This window comes from Myotis daubentonii, chromosome 1, assembly GCF_963259705.1.
Source record: "Myotis daubentonii chromosome 1, mMyoDau2.1, whole genome shotgun sequence".
NCBI classification, from domain to species: Eukaryota; Metazoa; Chordata; class Mammalia; order Chiroptera; family Vespertilionidae; genus Myotis; species Myotis daubentonii.
The window spans coordinates 194,200,196-194,215,943 of NC_081840.1; the positions used below are offsets into that span (position 1 = coordinate 194,200,196).

Consider the following 15,748-nt stretch of genomic DNA (forward strand, 5'->3'; position numbering starts at 1 on the left):
AATAAATAAATAAAAAACACAAAACTACCTAAAGATGTACTACAGTTGAGTATCAAGAATTCATACTCCTAGAAACTTACCTTGAGAAAATATTTGATTTCTACATTTTAGCCATGGGCTTTAAAATCAGACAGACCCAGGAATGGACATTTTCATCTAGTAATTATTAGTTATATTTGCTTAGGCATGATTTTGATCATCTACAAATTAAGGACAATAATGCTTTTTCAGTATTGTGTTGTGAAATATGAGAGGTAATTTATAGGAAGTTTTTAACACTTGAGAACATATTGATGCATTCAATATATGTTGCCTATGAATTTCAGTACTTATCTTCATCTCGCTATATCATTGAAGTATTTTTCCTCCTGTGGATATTGAGAAAATGTGAATTCACAATCTCACATTGTCTTTCTTAGATTTGATATAGAATTTATGTTTAGGTCCATTATATCAGAATACCATTTTTATTCATAATGTTTCTGAAAAAAATTATTTCATCCTGTAGGAATACCTGCAATTATGTCAACATTAAAAATTGTTAAATAGATAAAAAAATAAAAGGGTCACAGATTTTATAAAATAGAAGTGAAGAGTGGGTAGGGACATTAAAGATGGAACTGGAAAATAAGCAGAGTTTTAAGTAATTTAAATTTTAATAATAAAAATACGAAAGTTTTGAGGGGATATAACAAAAATTGAATCATAAAAAAATTAGAGTATATATTATTATAGATTAAAATTAATTGTGTATTGGAAACAAACTACAGAGAATTAAAAGTTTTCCAGAGAACTGTAAGAGGTAGTATTTATAAGTGTGGGAGCAGTTTCTCAATTTTGAAATAAGGAATAAGTGAAAAATTGTTTAAGAACTGTAGGTACTATGACAAGGGGAAAAAGTCTGCTGACAAGACCACAAGACTGCATTAGCCACTACAGTATTGAATTTATCTGCTTATGAAATATAAACCAATTGAGGCAAAGAGTAATAAGTCTTTACTTTCTAGGAAAGGATTTTTAAAGTAGCCAAGTCTATAGGAAATAAGATTCTGAAAGAACAGAAGAAATGTCCAGAAAAAAGGAACTAAATGAAATGGAAGCAAGCAAAGTACCAGATTAAGTGTTAAAACAATGGTTAATGAAAACTTCAAGGAAGTTAGAACTTCAAGGAAGTTAGGAGAACATCAACTACATAAAAAAGGACCAGTCATAAATGAAGGATACACTAACTGAAATAAAAAGTAATTTACAGGGAATCAACAGTAGAGTATTGGATGCCAAGAATCAAATCAGAAATTTGGAATATGAGGAAGCAAAAAATACCCAATCAGAACAGCAAAAAGAAAAAAGAATCCCAAAATATGAAGATAGTATAAGAAGCCTCTGTGACAACTTCAAGCTTACCAACATTCATATCTTGGGGGTGCTGGGAGGAGAAGAGAGGGGGCAAGAAATGAAAAACTTATTTGAAAATATAATAACAGAAAACTTCTCTTACTTGGTGAAAGAAATAGACATACAAGTCCAGGAAGCACAGAGCATCCCAAACAATATGAACCCAAGGAGGCCCACACAAAGACACATCATAATTACAATGCCAATGTCAAGGTAATAATTTAATTTTCAACATAAATCTGTAAGACAAATACTATTATTATTTGTCTTTAAGGTCTGACACTATAATGTGGTACTTGACTCAAAATGCCTCAATTCTGCCTTAGCTCAGGTACACCCATTTTTTTATGTTCTCTGATAACATATATCCACATAAACCAATGCGAATTTTAAGCAACATACATTTTTTTGTTCAATCTTGGATTATACTGGTAATGACATATTAAGTTGGAGACTCTGTCAGAAGTTATACTATGGCTGATAGATCAAGCGAAAACCAAAATCTGTGAGGCAGGAGGATCACTCTAGCTTTTGTCCTTGTATAAAAGTGAGGTGAACAACAAAAACAAGATGTGTTGGACTTTGCCTTCCTTTGGAGAGAAACATGTGGAAAGGAAAGTCATCTGTGAGTTTATTGATCCAACTCCCACATAGTCACTATAGTCATTGTCTAGATATTGTCTTAGAATCTCATCAGATGCCGATTATTGTTTTTTTCTTCAAGGAAAGAAAAAGGTTTTTTTCTTACAATAACAACTTTTTTAAAGTTTTCAATTTTATTTTAATGTTTTAACTTAGGAAGTTAAGTAAGTCAACTCAAATACTTAGTAATTAGTAATTCTGTAACTGTACTCAAATCTTACAGATTCCAGACCCTGGCTCTTTAAAACATTACATGAGAAAAATGGCTCATAAAATAGATATGTAAACAACTGAGAGCAGATAATACTTATCACAGATACACTGTTAGTTGAGTGAAGAAGAGGTCTACAATAGAATTCTAAAGTAGTACAAAAATTTGAAAACCAGGTAGAAAGAGTAGAGGTGAAAAGGAGAATCAGAATAGAATAAGTGGTCTGAGGTGTGGGAGAAATAGGAAGAGCGAGTGGTGCCCAGGAGACTGGGAAAAGAGATTTTTTAGAAGAGTCAGTAACTATGGCTAGTAACACAACCAAGTAAGATAAAGATTTTAAAACGTCCCATGCCTTTAAAGTACCAGTGTTGTTGTTTTGCTTGGCTATATATTTTTGCAAACATAAGAAATATGGGAAAAATATTGGTTAAGTAAGTATTGGTTATACAAAACTTATTAAGTCTAAATCCCTATCCTCATATATTTTAAAATCCTAGTTAACAGTATTATTTTTGACTAAAACAATGCTAATATCTGATATGTTACTAGACATATTACTTCTTTAATGTATTTTTAATGTATTTTTATTAGTATTCTTGTGTGCCTTTTAATATGTTTTATGGAAAAAGTTTGAGAATCTATTGATTAGAAACTTAATAACAAACTACTCTTTTACCTGGTTTCAAGAAAATCTGCTTTATTGCTTCTTTCTCTTTGAAATTCCAGCATAGAACTATTTGCTCACTGCATTACAATCTTAACCATGACAGCATAGCATTATCACCTCTTCCACTGCTTCTCTCTTATTTATTCTGGTTAAAAGTATCACCCTACTGTTCTGGAGCTTATTTTAATCTTTCCATACACTTTGCTGGTTTTTATAGTCCCCAGATGTGTATGCACTTCCCCATATATTTATTTGCCAAAAACCTGTTCTCTATAACAGAAAACAACAACACACAAAAAAACAACCCTGCAAAACAAACAAAACCCACACAAATAGAAACAAACAGGAGATTTATTTCCTGCCCCAAGTAAATTTGTCCAAAAATGGAATGTCAGGAGATGGTACAAAGGTGAAGTCCTCACCAGTTATGGACGGCACTATTCTAAAATTTCCATAGGAACTGCAGGTTATATTCTTTTCTAATTCTGTGTTCCTTTTAATTTCTATTCTTGTCATCTTTATTACAATGTGTTCTGCAAAAACTATTTAATGCTAGAGCTTATGTCTACAATTTTAATAATAGGTTAAATATTTAAAATTCAAAAACACTTTAACTCCTACCTTTCCAGTTATAGAACAAAATATATTAGTGCTTGAAGAAGTAAAAATTAATTAGCACCTTCTAAAATTTAGTTTCTATTTACATGTATTGTCACCAAATTTTTCTCCATTTACTTTAACTTACACCTGGAAGCATTGAAGTGAATGTGGAGATTAGAGGTAGCTACCACCCATTCTACCTGTGTCATTTTCAACAAGTTATGTGACCCCTCTGGGCCTCAAGGTTCACAGCTGTAACATGAGAGTAATATTTTTAACTTATAGTGTATTTAGAAAGCTTACACCAGGTTATTTATATAAAACAGGGCTCTCAGATTTTTTGATCATCTTAATATAGAGAGAATGACCAGAACTCTAGGCAGAGTGTTTCATCTAATAGTCAGAGAAGCCATTGGAACATTTGGAACCAAGGAGTTTAACAAAAAGAAATGAGGCAGCCAAGGCCTGGGCCTGTATGGCCAAAATTCCAGGGAGAAGGGAGACACGGGAAATGAGTCCAATCAGTGCATTGTTTCAGTACGTAAGCTCTGCAGCTATAAGAGCAAAGAAAGGAGCAGAAAGTGAATGAAGTTACAGTGAAGTCTTCAATGGCATGCGGTCTGAGGGTTCTAAGATTGTCAAAGGCGCCTAGTAAACACCCTCAAGGCTCTCAACTGGAGAGCCATGTGCTGCCTTGGGAATTCCACATGTACATCGAGCCTCACCAAAACTATAACAGAGCACAATGTGCCTTGCTAGTTCATCTGGATAACTGCAGTTTATTATAAGGATTAAATAATTGCAAAGCATTTAGCACTGGATCTGGAAAACAAAAGCTTGAATAACTTTCATGTGTTGTTGTTTTTTTAATTTTATTCTCACCTTCATGTACCTTTTAAATAAACTACTCAGAAATTAGTAGATGTTCTATTGAATGTCATTAATATAGCAGTAGGGAAAGTTCACCTTCCCTTTATCAAATTATTATCACTTTAGCGGAAAGACTAGGTTACCGTAAAAAAGTTGGCCAAGTAATCAATAGCTTAAATGTGTAAAGTGAAATTTGATAAGCCTGACAAATAATTGAATATTTTGGAAAAGTTAAATGTAATAGTTTATGGTAGCAGATAATACTGACATAACACAATATGATAAAGGACCCATCTACATGTTTTATATTTGTTAACTAATTTTATCCTTAGGCTAAGCCTCTAAGGTCCATACTATAATTATGCTTATGTTATAAATAAGGAAACCAAAGTGTGCTGATGGGAAGTTACTTGTTCATGGTCATTCAGCTAAAAAGTAGCAGAGCTGGAATTATAGTCCAAGCTTTCAGGCTTTACTGTTTGTGCTAATAACTATTCTCAGTAACATTGTATTCTAAATCCTGAATACATCAACTGGGATTTATTCCGGGGATTCAAGGTTGGTACAATATCTATAAATCAATAAATGTGATACACCACATAAAGAAAATGAAATATAAAAACCACATGACCATATCAATAGATTCAGAAAAAAACATTTGATAAAGTCCACAACCCGATTCTAATAAAAGCTCTCAGCAAGATGGAAATAGAGGAAACATACCTCAAACTAATAAAGGTCACATATGAAAAACCCACAGTCACATCATACTGAATGGGCAAAAAATACAAGCATTTCCCTTACAACCAGGAACAAGGACTTGTATGCATGCATATAAGCATAACCAATGGACACAGACACTAGGGGGGTGAGGGCATGAGTGGGGGGTGAAGTGGGGGTGGGGGTGGGGATGAGGACACATATATAATACCTTAATCAATAAAGAAAATTTTTTTAAAAACATCAGGAATAAGACAAGGATGTCTTTTACCACTCTTATTCAACATAGTACTGGAAGTTCTAGCCATAGCAATCAGAAAAAAAGAAGATATAAAAGGCATCCAAATTTAAGAGAAAGAAAGCTGTCATTATTTGCAGATAATATGATACAGTGGGGCCTTGATTTACGAGTGTCCTGATTAGCAAGTTTTTCGAGATACGAGCCGTCTCTCGGCCAATTTTTTGCTTTGAGTTGCGAGCTAAACTTCAGGTTACCAGCCAGCTTCAGATACTCCACCGCTAGTTGGCGCAGTGAACGTCACAGTGAACGCCACATCAGCCCAGCATCACGTGTCTCACTCGTTCACTTTAATGATTTGACATACAAGTAATTTGAGTTACGAGCTCTGTCACGGAACGAATTAAACTCGTAAGTCAAGGCCCCACTGTACTCTATATAGAGAACCCTAAAGATTCCATTGAAAAACTATTAGAACTGAAAAATGAATTCAGTAAAGTGGTAGGATACAAAATAAACATCCTGAATTTGATTGCATTTTTATACACCAACTAGAGGCCTGGTGCATGAATTCATGGACAATGGGGTCCCCCAGCGTTCCCTGCAGGATCAGACCAAAACTGGGTCTCCGACATCGCCTGAGGAGTCCTAGATTGCTAGAGGGCACAGGCCAGGCCAATGGACCCCACCAGTGCATGATCAGGGCTGGGGAAGGAGGCGGGTGGTTGGCCAGCTAGGGAGGGACCACGGGAAGGCTCCAGGGTGTGTCTGGCCCATCTCACTCAGTCCTGATCAACCAGAACCCAGCAGCAAGCTAGCTTACTGATCAGAGCATCTGCCCTCTGGTAGTCAGTGTACGTCATAGCAACTGGTTGACCGGTCAACTGTCTTCCCCCTGGTGGTCAGTTTACATCATAGCAAGTGGTTGAGCAGCCTTAGCAAATCATTAGCATATTATGCTTTGATTGGTTGAATGGTTGAACAGACAACTGGACACTTAGCATATTAGGCTTTTATTATATAGGATAATGAACTGTCAGAAAGAGAAACTAAAAAATGATCTAATTTACAATTGCTTAAAAAATAATAGATTACCTAGGAATAACTTTAACCAAAGATGCTAAAAACCTATACTTGGAAAATTATAAGAGACTTAAGAAAGAAACTGAAGAAGATATAAATAATTGGAAGCACATACTGTGTTCACTGATAGGAAGAAATGATATAATTAAAATGTTTATACTGTTGTGAACCAACATTCATGAGAATAAGACCACTGACTCCAATTAGGTCTTAAACAGCAAGCGAGGATTTATTGAGCTGGCCAGCGACTACAGTTACAGCACCCTGCCGAAGCAGAGGCTGAACTGCAGTGACGACTACAGGAGTTACATTTTATTATTAAATTCTGTGGAGGCCCAGAGAAAAATGTGTCTTTCAAATTCTGGGCCCCAATATGGAGGAAACTCTCTTTATTTATACTTTTTCCAGTCCTTTGTCTCCCAAATTTGGAATGAGACTTCCGGGCCTTCTGAGAAAGAAGGCCTGCATGCTGGGAAGGGGCCAAGAGACCATATTTCAAGGCCTGGCCTGATGTCAGTACCTTCCTATCTATGTGTTTTAGGAACAGACAGTACAGCATGACCCGTCTGGCCAAAGCACCAGATATGCAGCCCAGCACAATACCACCAAAAGCAACCTATAGACTCAACAAAATTCCAGTCAAGATACCAATGGCATATTCCGCAGAACTAGAATAAATATTCCAAAAATTTACATAGAACCACAACAGCAATCTTGAGAAAGAAGAAAAAAGTTGGGCCCTAACCAGTTTGACTCAGTGGATAGAGCGTTGGCCCTCAGACTTAAGGGTCCCAGGTTCAATTCCAATCAAGAGCACCCACCTTGGTTGCAGGCTCAATCCCCATCCCCAATTTTAAAGAGGCAACCAATTGATGTTTCTCTCTCTTTCCCTTTCTCTCTCTCTCTCTTTTAGCCTTTCTTCCATTCTCCCTAAAAATCAATGGAAAGATATCCTTGGGTGAGGATTAACAACAACAACAAAAAGAACAAAGTTGGAAGAATCACACTAACTGATACCACTTATTGTTTGTTATATCTAAAAGAACATTGTGATGTGAAATACACCTATAAGCATGCTTTTCAGAATTTGCAAATTTAAAATTATACTTATTTTTATTGCCTTAAATTATCAGTCTACATTGGCAAAAGCATTTTGGCCACCTGACACAATCTATTAATTATTTCCCAGATGTGGTCTGGTTTCATTCTTTTTTTTTTTTTTTAATTCTTTACTGTTAAAAGAATTACATATGTCTCCCTTTTCCCCCATTAACCTCTCCCATCCCAATCCCACCCCATAGTACCCGCCCTCAAGTCTGGTTTTATTCTTAATTAGTGTTTGTAAAGAAAGTATAATTGGGCCTCTTTGCATAAAAGGATCATTAAAGAGAAGATCAAATATTCAATAATAAAATTTTTAAAATCAAGTTAAAGTATATAGTTTTCAACCAAGCTTTACTTATAAAAATTATTTCTTACTTATTTAAAGTCAATTAACAATTTTTTAAAATATCACTACAATTAATATTCACTACAATTGAAAGTGCTATACAGATGACATATGTAGTCATTAGCCTGTTGATTTCATATCATTTATATAAATAAAGTAAATGTAACTCAACAAATATAAATGGATGTTTCTGCTATAAAGATATATGCATATTAGAAAACTACTCATTCTGCAGAATTTTGTACTAAAAATGATAGAAGAATAGTGCGAGAACACTCCTCTTCAAACCTCTGCAACTAATTACAAAAGCATCAATCTCAACAAAATAACTTTCAGGTTTTAAAAAATAATATGTATATCAATTCTTAATAAAGAAAGAAATTCCACAAAATAGAAGTGTATCTTTTTAAAAATATGAAGAAATTTGATAAAAGGGAATGTAAGAAATACTTACATATATTGAGATAGATACAACTGCATACATTGAAAATACCCATCTAGTAAACTCTTCTAAGATGTGACTCATCTGAGAGAAGGGAGAGCATAGGATGCATACTTTTCATGCCCCTACTGAACGCCTACATACCATTCACTTGCATTCTTGTAATGTGTGTTCATTTGCCATTACCTAGAGGAGCAAATACTAGTATTAACATAAACCATTGTGACTTTCCTGCCCATGTTTACCTAATACATATGAACTTTTCTTTTTTTAATTTTAGAAACTTACATTATACTAGACAGACTACAAAGTCCAACCTGGGTGAAAAACACTTTAATGGGAACTAAGGATGCAAATATAAAATACAGAATGATAAAAACAGTATAGCTTCAATGAGGTTTACAGTCAAATGTGGAAATATATGAAAATTTTATATATATATATATATATATATCCAAATATCTATATTATCTACATATTTAATTTTACTACATCTATGTCTATATCTATTCATAATTATATATCTATACTAGTGGCCTGGTGCATGGATTCATGCACATTGAAAGAAAATTAATTAGAAGATTCGTGCAGTAATTACGTTACTGCAAAAATTACATGTCAAAATCTATAATAATAAAAGGGTAATATGCTCATTAGACCAGATATCCTTCCGAATGTCCTTCTGGACGAAGATGGGGCCAGGGGGAAGCTGCCCGGCCCCGGGTGCCTGCCAGCAGCCAAGGGAAGCCAGAGGGAAACTCTTGCATGAATTTTCGTGCATCAGGCCTGTAGTAGTATATGTAATATAGTATTATAAAATTAAAATACAAAATATTTTAATATCATTATTTGCCCTTTCTCTATAATAGAATGCATGAGTCAACATTTATTTTTAAATTGTCAGTACACATTATATGTACTGGCCAGCCAGTCAGTCACTTAGCATTTTATATATATATAGATATTTAAAGCCTAAGTGATCATTATGACTAGTCGATTGAACAACTGGTTGACCAGTCACTAATGATGCACTGACCACCAGGGGGCAGACACTCAATGCAGGAGCTTCCCCCTAGTGGACAGTGCACTCCCTCAGCCAACTTCTCATGGCTGGCCAACCTCCCACGGTCCAGTCATCCCCCACCCTGATTGCTGGCCAGGCCAAGGGACTCCACCGGCGCACAAATTCGTGCATCGGGCCTCTAGCATTTCTATAAAATGCCTAAAAGTGACATAGGAGTGGTGTGTGCAAAGCAATTTGTGTCTGAAAATGAATTCCCTGTTTGTCTATATTACCCTAATCCAGGCCCTAAAGAAGAATGCAAATGCTTTGATATTCCTCCTGCAGGAAGTCATGCCAATCACCTGTCCTCTCGAAGATAAGTGGGCTCAGAAGCTACTTTGAGTAATAGAACACTGGAAATTCTCCTGTACCAATATCAGTCAGGCATTAACAAACTAGCAACTTCCACTTTCTCTTTTTCTTCCACTTTATTCTGACCAGGGAGCTTGTAAGCATCTGACTATCTTGCTGAAGAGACTACAAAGAGAGGTCCTAAGACAAAAGAGAAGGGAGTGGGGCCCCGCTGGGCCCACCTTCCCACTGTATTCATCACAGTGCCGGGCATGAATAACACCAAATGAAACCAGTCACAACCATGCAAGCCTAGCCGAGTTCCTCACCAAACTATCATGAGACAGAATGATGTGGCTTTGGTAAGCCACTAAATTTTGAAATTATTAGTTATGCATTTATAGATAAATAGAAAACATAGTTTGGGAAATATTAAGGACTTCAAAGAACAGCCTTTAATGGACTGATATATAAGAATAGTATATCTATTAAAATAAGACTAAGGGTTTTTTTTTGGTTTTGTTTTGTTTGGATTTATTTGTACATAAATTTAGCTATATAATTTTCTGGTCAGACAAAATGAATATGCAGGTCCTTCTGTTAAAAATTATTAAACATTTTAAGATTACAATAATAGGGTATTAAACCAAGGGCAAGATCCTTCATACTGAGGGGGCCTTGTGACTATAGATGTTATATGCCCACAATGCCTGGTTGTATATAAACTTTAAAGTATATGGACTGAAAATTATCCAGTAATTTAATCACATGTAATACAATAGAAAGAGTTTAATTATATTTAATTAACTAGAGGACCAGTGCATGAAATTCATGCATGGTGGTGAGGGGCCCCTCAGCCTGGCCTGCACCCTCTCACAATCCGGGACTGCTGGCTCCTAATCACTCACCTGCTTTCCTGCCTGATTGCCCCTAACCCCTCTGCCTGCCTGTCTGATCGCCCCTAACGACCTCTGCCTCGGCCCCCACCATGGCAGCTTCGTCCAGAAGGTTGTCCTGGATGATCATTCGGCTGTCCAATCTAATTAGCATATTACGCTTCTACTATTATAGATATTAAAATCAGTATTTAGTAGCCAGGCAATACATATATCATTGAATAATTTACCTTTAACTATTATCACTGCCTCCTTTATGTGTTAATATGAACCTTAAATTACAGAGGTATGAAAAGTGCCTCCTGTTACAGCTAAGAAAACAAAAATAGAATTTGACTAAAAGTCAAAACATTTCAAAGGTCATATTGACCAGTCAAACATTCATTGGAAGTGTTTATTGTATTTTCTAGGAGAAAAATATATAGTTTATATCAGTAGCTCAAAATATTGTTCTTGAACAGCTGCATCCAATTGACTTTGAACTATAACTTATTGAATTTAAACTGTATTCAGGAGCCACAAACATATTTAGAGGTGTTTTGTCCTTTAAATATTTTATTTTCTTATCTATTACTCAGTATTTCATGAAACTGAATTCAGTACCTCAGAGTGGTATATTGTGGGTATAAAGGTCTTAAAGCCTTACCCACATTAAATACCTTCTGATTCCATATACTTGTACCTGCTGTGCTGATTCCGTGTTCAGCACAAGCTTTGGCATCAATCCCCTATATTACTGTTCTAACCTCTGACATTCAATTCTGCATGGAGTTAGCTGCAAAGCAAACAAAACAAAAGAACAATAACAAAAACATTTTACAGTTACCTGTTTCTTTAGAAACCTCTCTATGGAATCTTTTTAGAATACTATTTGTGATCGATAAAAGCAAGCAATATTAGTTTAAAATAAATGTTTTTGTCCTGGTCAGTGTGGCTCAGTAGGTGGGTTGGATTCCTGGTCAGGGCATATGCCAGGGTTGCAGGCTCAATTTCTAGTAGGGGGTGTGCAAGAGGCAGCTGATTGATGTTCTGCTCTCACATTCATGTTTTTATTCCCCCACTTCCCCCTCCTTTCCTCTGTCTCTAAAATTCAATAAAAAATCTTTAAAAAAATAAACCTTTTTGTTAGGATACTTGGGGAAAAATCCAAAAAACAAATTGCTTATTCTGCTAAAAGGATATACACTATCATCCAAGTAGTTAGAACATTCTGGTTCAGGTGTTGTCCTCTTGACTAGGTTTCCTGCTAATTTACTCCGAAATAGGCATATAAGAAGGAACCCATATGAGTGACTTTATATTTTTTGCCTCCTGGTTACAGAATTTTTAGTTAACTATCTTTTTCAATTTAAAGCTTTTTCTTTCTTAAAATAAAATAAAAATTGATATACAAAATCTATGTATATTGTGAAAATATTAAAATTAAAATGGTAAAATAAGGAGAAATAATTATTATTTCATTAATATATATTTCATCAATTACTTGATGTATATTCTATCAGAACTATTCTGCTCATAAAGGAATAAATGAATATACTACTAAAACAAAGTTTTAACCTTATAATTCATTGCATCTATGTTTCAATATAACTGTACATCTAGCACATAATTTAATAGCTACATATATAATGCATCTGTTTATAACTATGCCAAATTATTTGATGTTTATTATTTCTATATTATGAATATTTTAATTAATTTTATTGCGGCTAATTCTTTGCTAGGAAATGCAAGCAGATCTTTAGAGTACTGTCTTTAAAGTGCAAAAAGCTAGGACAAAGGTGCATATATTGTTTCAGTTTTTTAAACATATTACCCAATTGACCTCCAACATGGGTTTAAATTTTTTCTTCTTTTAACTATTAAGCAAAGTCATTAAAATTAAATATTTTGCATGCAATTGATATCAATATAGTATATCAAAATTAGTATATAAATGCTCTTATTAAACTTTAAAAAACCTTTGAGCTATGTTTTATCCTTGTTCCAATTTTCTAAAATTATAACAAAAATTTGAACAATTTGCCTACAGTTATATAATTAAAAGTGAGGGGTTTGTGATTTAAATCTGACCTTAATCAAGGTCTTTGCTCATATACTTAGTAATATATATACATAAACATATAAAATAAAAACATTATATTTTGGTTGGGGTGAAATATTCTAATTGGGACCATTCATATTCCATTTCATATGCTTCACTCAGCTCAGATTTATTATAAGGTCAGTTATCTCTAAAATATTTGCCTAAGAGTGTGAGTCTGTGTGTTCACCTATTATAGTATGTTTTTCATCAGAGCAAGTGAAATAGTTTCTATGTACACTGGGCTGCTGAGTAGAGATGCATTGCTCCTCGAGCATTCAGTGAAAATGAGCAATCTACAAAGCATTTCTGGGTTGTAAGTCTTTATAGCAACCTCTATTCTGACATTTACATTTGTTTTCAGGCTAACAGCTTTAACATAGTAGGGACATAATAAGCACTGAAACTGTCCCAAAACATCAAAGAAAAATGTCACTTTAGGAGTTAAAATATTGGGGGGAGGGGAACCAAGGAAATCAAGCGATGATCAGCAGTTTATTATATCTACATGTGAGTCCTAGCATGTTATTAATAAGTAAACATCATTGCCTGCTAGGAGAGTAGTCTAGTAATTGAATAAGTTCTAACCAGAGACAGGTTATGATTAGAGGATTACTAATAAAGAGAAATATCCTCTATGAAAGTCATACTAATATTCTTGTAAGTGTATGAAAATGCTTTTGGATATATGTGTGCTTGATTACCATGTTTTTCAATGTGAGAATGGAATTAGGAAGACTAGTTTTCACTGAGATTCACTACATTTAAAAAGAAAGATACATTTTAATTTTTCCCTGTATACTGAGGAATCTTTGTTATTAACTTGAAGTTGTCCATCCTATTTTGCATCCTAATTTACTTGAAAAAATGTGAAAGTATGTGAGCAAAGAAAATTACTGAAATAATCCAGTTGTATTTAATTGGAGATTGAACAAACATTTCCCCTAATTAGAATAAACTAAGCTCCATAGCTTAATCTATAATTCCTTTTGCAGAAGTATAGATTGAAAATGTGACACCTAACAGTCCCATTATTCTAAAGCATTGTTTTATGATGTGCCTATATTTAATAGTAGTTCTTCGGAGGCTCATAACCCTTTTTGTGATTTACTGTGGTTATCTTTTACACCACCTGTGCATGATATTAATTAACAACTGGGGAGACAGTGTTATAAAAATGAAAAATTTTCTTTGTTATCGGGAAAAAGAAAGCGCTGGGTAAATTCTTTGTTCATCAAAGTTTGGTGATGCTTCAAATACTTGTCCCAAGGCTAGGGTTTTATATCTCCACAGCTTGAGGCAGTAGAGCAGATAAAAGATAAAGCTTGCAAGTTCAATAGTCAGCTTGGATATATAATCATGTGTTTTTGTCCACTTGAATTAAATGTGCTTAGTCCTGAATGTGGTTTGTGCATTCTTTTAAGCCCAGGATCAAAATAAACACCGTAGACCTAGCAAGACACTTTGCTAGCTGTTAATCTACTAAATAGCCCATTAGTATCTGTCACTTAGGATTAACTGAGTATTTTTATGTTCATCATGTTTTTAAGCACACTGACTTTTAGATGGATTTATAGATGGATTAAATGTTTCTTCTTAAATTTAATCCCAGAAAGCATCCATCTAGAGAATTTTATAAATTAAAAGTATTTTTATCCACATGTACCCCCATAAAGAGGGCTTTAGCAGGACAAACATTACCTATAATAAAGTAACAGGTTTAAATTTTCTAACCTTCTATTATTTTTTATTAAAAAAAATCTAAAACAGAAAGTTACATAGAACAAATTTTGTCAATTAAAATTTTTTATTTATTAACACTGCTTTTATATGCTTCTGAGCATTTGAATGCCTTAATTCCCTCAACTGGAACACTGTTCATTGTATTCTGTTACTTTAAAAACTTAAAAAAGTAAAACAAGATTTTTATAGAAATTCATATTAAGTCAATGTATATAAAAATGTAAATAGTCTTTCTCTTCTTCCCTTTAATTTCCTATCATTAAGGTAATCAATGTTAACAATTTGGGGTATACTTTCCTACTTTTTAAATGTATACACAAAGATAACATACATATAAAACATACATTGGGCTTCCTTTATTTATAATTAAAAAGTAGGATCAAGCTATACATTGTATCATGAAAAATCATTATATTAAATATATCTAACTTATTTATTTTATGAGTGTATAATAGTCCATAATTTACTGAGAATTTTCTATTGATATATGCACTACCATACTTATAACAATGCTATAAACTAAGCCATAAATGTGTGTCTGTGTGTGTATATATAGACAGTCATACTTCTATTTATTTCTGAAGGTTAGATTAACCAGGCAGCAATCACTTGTTCAAAAGTATATACATTTTTAAAAATTTTCTTTTAGGCCAGGTAAAATATATATACATTTTAAATAAATACTATTAAACATTTTTAAATTTACTGAGGCAATTTGCATTTCTACCAGAATTGTATGGAAAATGTCATTTCTTCACATGCACCTCAGTGAAAAAAAATTAATAATCTTTAAAAAGTTGAAATGCATGGGTTTGGATTTATGTCAGGCCTGTCCCCTGGATCTCTCACATTACCCCATGGCAAAGGAAACCATGGCCTTGAACCATTGCCTGGCCTTTGCCCATAGGCTGCAAACACAGAAGTGTGTGTGTGGGGGGATAGTTGAAATTTATGAGGCAGCATAAAATTATTCTGTATGTTTAAAAAGAATTTAAGAAAAAAATGTAATAGCTCAGGTAATTTTGCATTTTAGAAAGAATTTTGTCATACAATTCTCTAAATTTTGAGAACTTCATGCTACATTAAAATTTAGGAAAATTAACAAAGCAAAAATAGAATAATTTTAATAACTTTCTAGTGTGTTTTCTGGGCTGGGGGGAAAGGATGGAAAACATCATCCATCAAATAAAACTCATCTCAACTGAAAATTTGGAACAAAGTGTTGATCTGTATATTTTCACCATCTAATAAGATAAAGGTGGCATCTAAAACAAGTAAGTGCAAAAGTATGTATATAGAATAGAAACCTGTTGGTGAATGTGAACAGAGTAATTCCAACAGCAGTTTTGTTGAT

At 33.9% G+C, this 15,748-nt stretch overlaps 1 non-coding gene across 1 annotated transcript; it reads left to right on the forward strand.

Annotated features, from left to right (window-relative positions):
- Positions 1-15,198: 15,198 nt before the first annotated feature.
- On the forward strand, positions 15,199-15,327 carry LOC132224826 (small nucleolar RNA SNORA42/SNORA80 family). The gene has a single exon (XR_009450738.1). It is a non-coding gene; the product is annotated as a small nucleolar RNA SNORA42/SNORA80 family (small nucleolar RNA).
- The last annotated feature ends 421 nt before the right edge of the window (positions 15,328-15,748 follow it).